This window comes from Camelus ferus, chromosome 12, assembly GCF_009834535.1.
Source record: "Camelus ferus isolate YT-003-E chromosome 12, BCGSAC_Cfer_1.0, whole genome shotgun sequence".
NCBI lineage: Eukaryota > Metazoa > Chordata > Mammalia > Artiodactyla > Camelidae > Camelus > Camelus ferus.
In genome coordinates, this window is record NC_045707.1 from 41,861,373 (window position 1) to 41,875,170 (window position 13,798).

The window sequence follows — 13,798 nt, forward strand, 5'->3', positions numbered from 1 at the left end:
TGCCAAAGGGCAGCAATTTCCCTCCCACCAATCCCTGGCTTGGAGATGTCCCCGCAGAACATTTCCCAACCATTGTTCGGTACCTCTGCGTTTAAAAAGCCAAAACTAGATGTCATCACTGCAACTGATCGCAAGCCAGGGTAAGGAGGGAGGTCTACTTGAGGTTCTTCCTCCTATAATGCCTCGGCAGCATCTCTGATAAAGGACTAAAAAGAATTGCTTTTTCCACGCAAGCAGGAACGTTGATAAAAAAAAAAGGCTTGTTGGCTTCCCCAGCGGCTAGGATTTCTAGCTGAGTCTAAAACCTTCATACTGTGATTTTGTTTTCCTTCAGAATTGTGCAAATGTCTTAAAAATAATAAACATAAACATATTTCTTCAACCAAAAAAAAAAGTGTGGGAGGGGAGAAACAATGTCTTCTATTTCCACGGAACTTTTATTTCCAAGCTGATTTTTTTTTGTATTAAAAGCATATTTTCGTGCATATAATTTAACCCCATAGCATCTGTCAGAGAGATGTTCTCATCTCTAATTTAAGATGGAGAAATGCAAGAACAGAAAAGTTTAAATAACTTGCCCAAGGTCAATCAGGGACAAGATAAGCACTGACTGAACGCAGATCTAACTCCAAGCCTCACATTGCTAGAAAAGGGCTCCACACCCGTATCCCTTCCCCTCGGTGGTTTGAAGTGAAAGGAATTTTCTTTTCTGGAGTCCCGAAGCTCGAAGACACCTAAATTTTAGGTGTTTCTTCGCCACCGACTCCTTACAAACGCCCCCTTCCCAGGTTCCAGGCAGCCTCCCGCCCCACAAAGCATCGGCCCCCCCAGGCCAGCGCACGCTGCGGCCAGCTCCCCTTCCAGACTCTCCCCAGAGCCGAACCCGAAGTTTCCCGGGGTGGTCGGACGGCTCCCGAGCCCCTCCCGCCCCAGGCGCCTCGGGAGCCCACGGTCACCCGCCGTTACCGTAAGCCGTGAGGGAGGCCATCCTGGCCCGCGTCCTGCCCAGGCTGGCCCGGGCGTCGGCGAGGGCCGCTGCATGTGCGCCGCCCCCTTGGACGGCGGGCGCTCGGCCCAGCGACTGCATGTGCTTGGCTCCCGCGGCGCCCGGCCGCTCCGCTTCTGAGCATGCCCAGTTAGCCCGCCGCGGTCGCCCCGGAGAGGTGCCGGCGGCGCGCAGATGCCCCGGGCCGGGTCTTGGATGCTAGGGCGTGGGGAGCGAGGGCGCAGACCGGCCGCCGCGCTCCGGGTCCCGGCGGGGATTGAACCGGCAGCGGAGGACGCGCACCGGGAGGGAGGAGGGGCGAAGTAGGAGGTGGGAGGTGCCGAGTGGAGGCGAGCGGCTGCTGCGACCCCACCCGGCTGGAGTCGGGCAGGACCCCGGCTTGTGCCCCTCGAGGTGGGGGCGGCAGGGGTGACGCGGGCAGACGCGGGATCGGGAAGGCCCCTAGCGCGCCACGGCCTCTCGGAACTCGAGCCTTCAGCTCCCTTCCTAGGGAAGTTCCACTGGAGAGCGCAACTAGGGACACAGTGGGTGGGTCCAGCCGCCTGTGACTCGCGCGCGATTCCTAGCCCAAGTTATGCCTACGAGGCCAAACCGCAGGAGAGAGTGACAGCTCTGTCCTGAGGGCTTTTATTAACGAAGTCCTTCACAGCTAAGTATCGAGTTCTGACCCCAATTGTTTATACCTGTCCCGGCATATCATCCTGTCACCTTTATTCATGCGTCTACCTCCCCACGAATCTGTGGCCAGTGTCCCATTCCACTCTGACTGCCCTGCGCGGGGCACGAACTGAAACAATATTTGTTAAATGATTGAATGTCCGAGCCTCTTGTTCGCCGTCCTTGGAAGCCCACCCATCCTATTGTGCGAGTTCTCCGTTTAGAATCAGGGCCTGGAAAACAAGGGGCCGGAGAAAAAGACCCGAGAAGCCAGTAGTACCCTTGGAGGTGGGGACAAGAGAAAAGGGGAGGCCGACCAACGCCCCCTAGGGATCAGGGGCACCCGAGGTTTTGCAATTCCTAGGTGTAAATTCACATTCGGGGCTTCCTGGTGCGGGGTTGACTATCCTGGTCACCAGGGTACCCTTGAAAAACGCCAGCACCCATCGAATTTGGGGGCTATGCTGTCAAGACAATTTAAATGCATTTGGGGCTGTTCCATCCAATTCTGGTGGAAGCACAGAGAGGATAGAGAAATCTGGCGGAGGCAAAACCCGGAGCTTCTTTAGAAAGCATTCCTCGCATTCCTGCTCTCGCCGCCGCTCTGGGCGCCTGCCGGCCTAACCCAGGTGTCAGCTTCTTGCCTTTGCGACTTTCGCGTCTCTCTTCGACTCCTGCTCCTCTGGGAGGGCAGTGCGGCTGCAGCGGGTGACCGGTGGGCAAGGCTCTAGGTTGAAACGTCACTTTGTGGCCGATAGAGCCAGGCGGGGAAATGGGCGAGGCCAGCCCTGGGTTGTGAGAGCGCAAGATATGACAGTTTATACGGCTCAGTCAGCCACCTATCTGCAGGAGACCCTTAGTCAAAACTCCACTCTGTGACCCTTCGTTTTCCACATCTGTAAAGTGGAAGTAACCGTCGTTAGTGCCCTGCACGCCTCACATGCCGGTGGCAGGGATCAGGTGGGGTGCGAACAGTATCGTCAGCTTCAACCTCACACTTCACCCGACCCCACGCAGAACTTGTGGGCCCCAAGTCTAGGCGATTTGGAAACCTGCCCTCAGCTCCAGGCTGTGGAAGTCCATGTAGCCCAGGGTGGGCTAGGCAGCAGCCCTGCCTCCCTCAGTGCGCCCCAGCCCTCTCCGCGTCCTTCGCAGCCTCCCTGCCCTCCCACCCCGACCCTGCTCGCCACCCACCTCCTCAGCATTCCACCTGAGCGCCTGAGCTGGCGCTGCCCCCGTGATTCCCCTCTGTGGCCCTGCTGGGACCCAAGGCCATTTGCAAGTTGTCTTTTGCACTCCCGGGTCCAAGTCTTCCTCTTCCCTTTACCTTTTAGCTCAGGCAGGGTCATGAGGAAGGGCAATCAGAATGTGTTACAAATTGCACTTTAATTCTTCTTGGCAGCTCTTTCTAATTAGCAGGAACTAAAAAGTAGTGTCTAATTAATTAAACCCTCTTAAGGCCATCTGAACTTCTGTCCACATACCACTGCAAGTCCTTGAGCTGCTCAGTCTCCGAATAGAATTAAGATTGAGACTACTGGGCTTCTTGGTTGGGGAATTAATGGACACATACACCTCATTCCTTCACTGTCAGGTTTGCTAAGAGCCTCCTCTTGTTCTGAGGCCCTGTGCTGTCAGCTGATGGTGAGATCTTTAAGTAGCCTCCCTGTCTCCTGGTCTGCAGCAGGAGGAGGTGGTCTTCCTGCCTCACATTCTTGAGAATAAAGGCCAACAAAGAATTGTGAAACTGATGAAGCACAGGGAGTCAAAGAAATGTGGCGAGGAGTAAATGGATTCTGTCTTTGCAGCGTTCACAGATGACTTCACCAAGGAAATGACATCTGAATGATGAGGTCCAGGATTTGTGTTGTTGCCAGTAAAATTTCTTGAAGACAAGCCTGTTGTTCAGATTTTCTTATATTTTATTCATTCAGCATATTTTCAGGAGTAAAATATGAACTGTCACAACCTTGATGAAAGCTCTGTTCTAAATCTTTCCAGGAAAATTCCTTTTTCAGATGATAGATTAAGGAAAACTAATTCTTCACTCCTCAGCACGCTCTGAGCTTGAACTATTTGACTTGCTATTAACTGCTCTGAACAGTTAAATTGCATTTGACACTGGAAGAGGCCAAGTCTGATAAACATTTTTAATAACTTATTTTAAGTTTGTAGCTTAACTACAAATACTCATTCTTTAAAAATATTGCATCTGAAAAGTAATTTAGTTTTCACATGCCTGCAGTCAGCTTGACTTAGAATGTGATCTATTATTAAAGATTTAACAAATTGCACATTTTAAAATATTGCTGCTCTTGACTGATCAAAGTTTTATGTCCCTACGTCTCTTATGTATTCCCATGTTTAAGTTTTATTATGGCATTTATCACATCATATTATAATTTATCTATTTCTCCATCTGTGTCCCGACTGGAAAGCAGGGGCCAGGAATTATATTTCAGTATATCCCAACCCCTAACAACATGTTACTTGGACCATAATAGGTACTCAATGAATATTAGTTGAATGAATCAGTGTGAGAGGAAAAAAAAATGTTTGATGGGTTAGGGTTAGGGTTTTCTTTCACTTAGTAATATACATTCAAATTTCCTCCATATCTTTTCACGGCTTGATTGCTCATTTCTTTTTAGCACTGAATAAATATTCTATTGTCTAGGTATACTACAGTTCATTTATCCATTCATCTACTGAAGGACATCTTGATTGCTTCCAAGTTTTGGTAATTATGAATAAACCTGCGATAAACATCCATGTACAGGTTTTTGTGTGAACATAAGTTTTCAACTCCTTTGTAACTGAAATTTTAACTAAAGAGCAAAATTGCTGGATTGTATGGTAAGAAAATGTTCAGTTTTGCAAGAAACTGCCAAATTATCTTTCAAGGTGGCTGTACAATTTTGCATTCCAAAAGCAATGAATGAGAGTTCCTGTTGCTCCACATCCTTGCAACCATTTGGTGTTGTCAGTGTTCTAGATTTTGGCCATGCTAATAGTTATGTAGTAGTATCTCATTTTGCTTTAATTTACATTCCCCTGATGACATGATATGGATCATCTTTAATACACTTATTTGCTATCTATTTATCTGCTTTGGTGAGATGTCTGTAAAGATCTTTGGTCCATTTTTTAATTGGGTTGTTCATTTTCTTATTGTTGAGTTTTAAGAATTCTTTGTATATTGTGGATAAAAGCCCTGCTGGGAAACAAGCTGCTAGAAAACAAGCCACTGGAAAATGAACAGCTGGAAAACAAGCTGCACCTAAATTTCTATGAGCTTAAAATATTATATTCACACTTGCTTGCTTTGTTTTAATGCTTTATGCAGTAGATGACCTATAGCACGTATTATGCTAAAGAAAATTTGGGGTGAGCAATCCTGACATTGACCATAAGGACATGAAGGAGGGCAGATATTTCCTTAGGGTGAAACAATGGATGGTCCTGGAAAGCCAGATCATCCATTAATAGAACTTTGTTCTGGCATGAAAGCATGCAGTTAAGCCCAGGGGAAATATTTGCTATCTCGAGATGTCCCGGAGGCAATAACAGGATAGGTTAAGAAATTTTGCATACCCCCGGAAGAGGGTGATTGTTCCTGGAAGGGATAGGCCTGAAATTAATCAGTTAATCAGCAAGTGGAACTTAGTGCTTATCGCATGGAAAATCTAAAGCCCCACCTCTTTGATTGCATTTTTTTTGAGCTGTATACTCCTAATAAATATGACCTCGACCAGGCTTTCAGGACTCTGGATCCACAAGATCTTGAGTCCCCTGGTCCCATCTTTACTCTTTACTCTGTCTCTTTGTTTCTTAAGTTTTGCGTTGCCCGTCCTCAGACACGGTCCCAAGCTGCACTGGACGCAGCACAGCTCTTTACTGATGTTTTTTGCAGATATTTTCTCCCAGTTTGTGGTTTGTCTTTCCATTCTCTTGACATTGTCTTTCACAGAAGTTCTCAATTTTAATGAAGTCCAAATTATCAATTATTTATTCCATGGATCATGCCTTTGGTGTTGTATCTAAAAAGCCATGAGGATGCCCAAGGTTATCTGGGTTTTTTCCCCTATGGCACTTTCTAGGGGTTTTTATAGTTTGCATTTTACATTTAGCACTGTGATCCACTTTGAGTTAATTTTTGTGAAGGACGTAAGTTCTGTGTCTATATTTGTTTTTTGCATATGGATGTCCAGTTGTTTCAGCACCATTTGTTGAAGAGAATTTCTTTGTTCCATTGCATTGCTCCTTTGTTAAAAATCAGTTGGCTATATTCATGCAGGCCTATTTCTGGGCTGTCTATTCTGTTCCATTGATCTCTGTCTATTCTTCCGCCAGTACTGCACTGTCTCAACTACTATAGCTTTATAGTAAGTCTTGAAATAAAGTTAGGTCAGTTCTCCAACTTTTTTCTTCTTCTTTAATATTGTATTGGTTATTCTGCCTCTCCAAATAAACTTTATAATCAATTTGTCAATATCCACAAAATATCTTGCTAGGATTTGGACTGGGATTGCATTGAATCTATAGATCAAAGTGGGGAAAACTGATACATTGACACCATTGAGCTTTGCTATCCATGAACAAGGAAAATCCCTCCGTTTATTTATTTCTTCTTTGATTTTGTTCATCAGAGTTTTCTTTATATAGATCTTGTACATATTTTGTTAGATTTATACCTAAGTATTTGACTCTTGGGAGTGCCAGTGTAAGTAGTACTGTGTTTCTCATTTCAAATTCTACTTGTTCATTGCTGGTTTATAGGAAAGCAACTGATTTTTGTATACTATCATTGTATTCTACAACCTTGCTATAACCACTAATTCTAGGAAGGTTTTTTTAATTGATTGTTTTGGATTTTCTACATAGATGATCATATCATCTATGAACAAAGACAGTTATATTTCCTCCTTCACAATCTGTATACATCTTGTTTCCTTTTCTAATCTTATTGCATTAGCTTTTTCAGTATGATGTTGAAGGAATGGTGAGAGGGCGTATCTTTACCTTGTACCTGATTTTAGTGGAAAAACTTTGAGATTCTCACCATTAAGTGTGATATTAGCTCTAGGCTTTTTGTATATATTCTTTATTAAGTTTATTAAGAAGTTCCTTCTATTCATATTTTACTGAGAGTTTTTATTGAATAGGTGATAGATTTTGTCAAATGCTTTTTCTGCATTGATAAAATCACGTGATTTTTCTTTTTCATCCTGTTGATGTGATAGATTACATCAATTGTAAAAACTCAATTTTAATATTTTCAACTTAATCAAGTTCCTTGATATAACTTTATGGTAAAAATACTTGTCCTATATTTCCTAGGTTCCCAGGAGCTATGCAAAGCAGAGAGATTCTACTTGCTATTCCATAAAATTAATTATCTAGTAATCCACATACAAATGTACTGACATGGTATTACACAATAATAATATTAAACCATACCAATGAAATCTTCTAATCAATCAAATCATACAAAACTGGTCCTGCTTAGAGAGTGTCTATGTGAGTTTCCAGTGAATGGCAGCCATTTATAATAGCTATAAATGGAGTATTATCTTTAAAAATTGTGAATCATTATGTTGTATACCTGTAACTTATATATTATACATTAAATGTATTTTAATAAAAGTATTTAAATAAATAAATAAATAAAGCAAGCAGTGGAAACAGACTCATTAAAAATCAGTAAGAAAATAACTTGAGCCAGTGGCCATTGTTGGTTGCCTAGATCACATCAGTTACTTCCTTTTCCCTTGAAAACACATTTTTTCCCCTTCATGTTTGTGTTTCTTCCCTACAAGCCCCATATTCTTCAGGGAAAGCATGCCTAGTTTAATGCTTCTATAGGTCTGAGTGGTCTAAGGATAAATTCATCCTCCCTGGGTAGTGCTTGACTGAGATATTCAAATTTAAGTCAGTCAGCTCATGGCATTCCACTAGTCATGAGATAATTTGTTTAAGAATGAAGATATAGTTTTTAATTTCTTTAAAAGATAACTGTTTTCAGTAAAAAGAATAGCAAAGTATTATAAGATTTATAAAATGTATAGATATAAAATATATAATAACAATAGAAGACAAATGGAGATTAGTAGAATATAAAGTATTGATAAGTTCTTACATTGTATGTGAAGAGGTATATTATTAATTTATGCTGTTATATGATGAGTTCAAGAAAGTGCTAATCCTTAAGCAACCAAAGTACAACAAAGAGTTACAGTTAATAAACCAAATAGTGGAGATAAAATAAAATTCAAAAAATAATACTCAATCCAAAAGAATGCAGGAAACAAAAAGAAAAGGGAAACAACAACGACAACAAAACAGGTTGAACAAATAGCAAGAAAGTAGAATTAAATTCAGCAATATAATTACATTAACTGTATAAATGATTTATACATGCCAATTAAAGGGAGGAGATTTTTTAGACTAAATAAAAAGGCAAGATCCAAGTATATACTGTTTGTATATGTGCTTTAAATATAAATGTGCTTTAAATATAAAAACACAGATAGGTTAAAAGAAAAAGAGTGAGAAAAATATAACATGAAAACATTAGTAATAGAAAAGGTAGATAAGGTATATATTAACATAGAAAAAGTAGACTATAAAACAAGGAGTGTTGTTAATAATAAAGATGGACATTTTCTGTTAAAAGGATCTATTCATCAAAAGAACATACCAATCCTAAATGTTTATGCACCTGGTAACACAGCTTCAAAATACATGAAACAAAAACTGACAGAACTAAAGAAATAAATGAATAAATCCACAATTACAGGTGACTTTTTTAACACACCTCCTCAATAATTGATAGAACAAGTAGAAAAAAAGTTTTTGGTAAGATTATTATATATTTGAAAACACTATGAATCACTTTGACCTAAGTGACACTTATAAAACACTTCATCAGACAATAACAGAAAGCACATCCTTTTCAGTTGCACACAAAACATTCACTAAGATAGACTGTATTTATGCAATAAACAAGTCTCAACAAATTTAAAAGGATTGGATCTTACAGAGTATTTGCCTCATTCACAAAAGAGTTAAATTAGAAATCAACAGCAAATAGATAATTGGAAAATCCCAAAATACTTGGAAGTGAAACATACACTTCTAAATAACCCACAGATCAAAGACAAATAACAGAGAAATTAGAAAATATTTTGAACTGAATTGAAGTTAAAAAAAATCATATCAAAATTTGTAGGGTACAGCTAAATCAACACTTCAAGGGAAACTTATACCTTTACCTGCTTATATTAGAAAGAAAGAAATGTTGCAAATCAAAACTACAGTGAGGTATCACCTCACACCAGTCAGAATGGCCATCATTCAAAAGTTCACAAATGAAAATTGCTGGAGAGACTGTGGAGAAAAGGGAACCCTCCTACACTGCTGGTGGGAATGCAGTTTGGTGCAGCCACTGTGGATAACAGTATGGAGATTCCTCAAAAGACTAGGAATACACTTGCCATATGATCCAGTAATCCCGCTCCTGGGCATATATCCAGAAGGAACCCTACTTCAAAAAGACACATGCACCCCAGTGTTCATAGCAGCACTATTTACAATAGCCAAGACATGGAAACAGCCTAAATGTCCATCAACAGATGACTGGATAAAGAAGATGTGGTATATTTATACAATGGAATACTATTCAGCCATAAAAATGACAACAAAATGCCATTTGCAGCAACATGGATGTCCCTGGAGAATGTCATTCTAAGTGAAGTAAGCCAGAGAGAGAAAGAAAAATACTGTATGAGATTGCTCATATGTGGAATCTTAAAAAAAAAAAAAAAAGTAAAAGAAAGAAAAGGACAAATGAACATAAATACAAAACAGAAACAGACTCATAGACGTAGAATATAAACTTGTGGTTGCCAAGAGGGGAGGGGGATTGGAAAGGACAGACTGGGAGTTCAAAATTTGTAGATACTGACAGGTATATATAGAATAGATAAATAAGATTTTACTGTATAGCATAGGGAAATATATACAAGATCTTGTGGTAGCTCATGGTGAAAAAGTATGCAACAATGAATATATGTATGTTCATGTATAACTGAAAAATTGTATTCTACACTGGAAATTGACACAACATTGTAAACTGACTATAGCTCAATTAAATAAAATTAAAAAAAGAAATGTCTCAAATCAATAATCCAAGTTTCTGCTTGAAGATACAACAAAAGAAGAATAAATCACACCCAAAGCAAGTAGAAGGGAGGAAATAATAAAGATACCAATTGAAACCAAAGAAATAGAAATATTTAAGGTTTAAGTGGTAAAGCCAAGTAGTTGTTTCTTTGAAAAGACAGATATAATTGAAGTCATCTAGATAAACTGATCAAGAAAAAAATGAAAGAAGACACCAATTACCAATATTAGGAATGAAAGGAGGGACATTACTGTAGATCTTACAGATATTAAAAGGATAAAAAGAGAATATTATCACTTCATGCCAATAAATTTGATAACCAAAGTGAAATATACAAATTACTTTAAAGACACAAATTACCAAAGCTGAATAAAAATTAATTCTATTTCCATACACTAGCAATGATTTTTTATTCCATTTACAATAGCATAAAAAACACTTAAGAACAGATTCAGTGAAAGTTATGCAAAAATCTGTATTCTTAAAATTAGAAGACATTGCTGAAAGAAGGTAAAGGAGACTTAAATAAGTGGTAAGATATATTATGTTTGTGGATTGGAAGGCTCAGTGTTGAGATGTCAGTTTTCCCCAAATTGAACCATAGGTTAAATGTAGTCTATGTGAAAAATCCCAGCAGGGATTTTTTTTTAAAGAAATTAACAAGCTATTTCTGAAAATTTTACAGAAATACAAAGGACCTAGAAAAGCCAAAACAATTTTAAAAGGGAAAAACCATCTTGGAAGATGTACACTATCTGATTCAAGATTTATTCTTTAAAAAAAAGAAAGAAAGAAAGAAAGAAAGAAAAAGACATTCTAAAGCTACAGAATCCAGATAGTGTGGTATTGGCATAAGCACAGACACAGAGACCAATGGGACAGAATAGAGCATCTAGAAATAGGTCCACACGTATTTGATCAACTGATCTTCAACAAAGATGCCAAGGTAATTCGATGTCAATGAGGAAAGACAGTCTTGTCAAAAATGGTGCTGGAATGTTTGGGCATTCATATGCGAGAGAAAAAAAGAAGAAAGGAAGGGAAGAAGAAAGAAAGAAAGAAAGAATCCTGACTTATCTCACATCAAACACAAAATTGAATTTGAAGTGACTCATAGCCGTAAATGTAGGAGCTAAAACAATAAAATTTCCAGTAAAAAGTATAGGAGATAATCTTTGTGATCTTGAGTTAAGTAACAATTTCTAAAATGAAACAAAAATTATGAACCATTTGGAATACTGATAAATTAGACTTTACCAAAACTATAAAATTTGTTATTCAAAAGACACTATTAAGAAAAGGAAAAAGGCAAGCCCCAGAATGAAAGAAAATATTCACAATACTCATATCTGACAGAAGACTTGTATCTAGAATATATAAAGAACTCTCACAACTCAATAAGACTAACAATTTCCCCTCCCAAAAAAAGGGAGGGGCAAAATATTTAAACAAACATTTCAAGTTAGTGCGGCACCAGTTCCATTCATAACGTGATAAATGATAAAATTCTTCTTCCAGCTGCCTCTCCTTGTCTATCCTCCTTAACCTCATTCTCATTATCAAACTGGCCTGTAAATTGACTGCTCTCACCAAATGCATCATTTGAAGTTGGAACATGACTTCATTTGTCCAGATTTAGGGAGGTGCTAGTTTGTTCCAGGCACACTGTCACTGCATATCTGTATATAAACCCATCTTGGACAGTGCACCAGATGGTCATCAGGGTTGAAACAAATAAACACATATAACTGTGTCATAAATAATATGAGGTTTTCTTTTTTACTTTTCTATGGTTTTCAAGTTTTCTATGAAGAACAGAATTTGAAAATACACTGAATTTTTAGAGATATGAAGGCTAAACAATTTAAAGATATTAGAGCAAAGATTCAGTGAAGAGGAGAATTATATAAGTAATAGAAATGTCCTACAAGTCAAATAGTTATATTTGTTTCACCCAGGACAAACGTATAATTAATTAACTTTAAGTAGTATTTAAAATAAAAATAGAATGAAAACCACATACTTAGGTTGTAATTTCAGACAAAGATAGTTTAAGACCATATAAATGAGAAAAAGCTCAGACAGATACTTGCACAGCTTTCACGATTTTATCTAGTTTTGAAGATGGATAATTTTTGCAGAATCAGGGTCCAAAAGTTCACGCTGCGGGCATCTCCCTAAGAAACTACTGAGGTATGGCCTATTTTATAATGCACACCTCAGGACTCTAAGATCTATTTATATTCTGCTTAAGCTCCTGATGTAGTTTGAATCTTTTCTAAAACTTAGAATTATATTGTGAATTTGGGGACAAAGAATTTCAGCAAATTACAACTGAACTCTTCAACAGATTCCAGGATGTACTTTTCACTAAACATAAATGTGGTTTCAGAGAATCAAAGCAATTTTATAGGAATCTCTGTTACAGTCTGCAGTTGCCAGTAAATCATATTACCATGACATTGTTCCAGCAAAAATTTCTTCATGACTAAGTGTAACATTTCTAAGTTTTACCACAAGTATTTCTCAGTATAGTGTAAGCTTACATGGAGAGAACATTGTGGACACCTCTCTGAAGTTTGTTGTGATGTATTTTGACCTCCACTATGTTCACCACCACATTTATTACTCCTCTCATTTTTCCCATGAAGAAAAAAGTCAGTGGATCCAAGACATAAACATCAATAACATTCCTGGCCTTGCCTCTCGGAGCAGATTGTGTGGGTTGCCTTCCCATTATACTCTCTCTCTACTTTCCCTTACTAATAGAATCCTGACTGTGCCCAGGCTGGAAAGGTGCCCCACTAAATTCTAATTTCCCAGCTTCCACTGTAGCTAGATGCAGGCCACATGCAGTCCTAGCCAATGAGACTTAAATCCAGGGTTTGCTCATACTGATGGTCTGCTGGGCATCTGCTGGAACTTCCTAGTCCCCACTCCTTCCTCCTTCTTCTTGCCTCGACTGCAAGCACAATGACTGGAATTCCTGTAACCATTTGGGGACAATGAAGGAAAGGCCAAAAGAATCTCAGGGAGAAGATCTTAGACACTGTTGAGCTCATAAACCAACACCAGCAACCATCTGTTTCCTGACTTCGTTTTATATGAGAAAAATTAATTCCCATTTGTTTACCACTGAAGTTATGTATTTTATCACCTTCAGCTAACAACATTCCTGTTGGTTACCCCTCCTTAGTCTAGTCTTTTTTGTGTAATCAGGTAGGTAACAAAGCTTTTCTCTAATCCTTAACAGAAGTCAAGGATGGGGATTCCTAAGACATTAATGAGAGCAGCTGTCCTTGCACCTGTCCCACTAATGAGCTGCTCCAGAAGGTTTTTTGCTATCAAGCATAAAATCATCACTCAAACAAGCAATAATTTATTTTTTTCCCCTCTACTCCAGGAGTAGAGTTTTTATTTGTTTAATAAAAAACAACTATTTTGCAACACAAAAACAAAAATTAACTGTGAAGAGTGAAAGTATGGAACGCTTCATGAATTTGCGTGTCATCCTTGCGCAGGGGCCATGCTAAACTTCTCCGTATCATTCCAATTTTAGTATATGTGCTGCCGAAGCGAGCACACAAGCAATAATTTATATTATTCAAAAGACCACCCTATTCGCAAACCTCACACACCTACATCTGCCTGAAATCGTCATCCATTTGAGATGGGCTTGTGTGAATGACAGACGCTTCCCTCAATTCTTCATGCTGCTGCTATGGCTCTAGTCTGAGCATTAAGGACAAATTGGCTGTGAAAGGAAATTACACAGGGGGGAAACACTAAGGGCAAGATTATTCCAGATGATTAAATGAAAGCTCAGGTGGTTACAAAGGTCTAAGCTCCAAGGAGTAGAGGTGTATTAAACACGAGATGCAATTTCTTCAGAAGGACAAACCATAGGATATTTAGGAAGGTAAGCAATACTATCTCCCATTCTCATAAAA

At 39.3% G+C, this 13,798-nt stretch overlaps 1 non-coding gene across 1 annotated transcript; it reads right to left on the reverse strand.

The window, feature by feature from the left end:
- Positions 1-13,324: 13,324 nt before the first annotated feature.
- On the reverse strand, positions 13,325-13,431 carry LOC116667854. Its single transcript, XR_004324908.1, has one exon. It is a non-coding gene; the product is annotated as a U6 spliceosomal RNA (small nuclear RNA).
- Between the last annotated feature and the right edge of the window lie 367 nt (positions 13,432-13,798).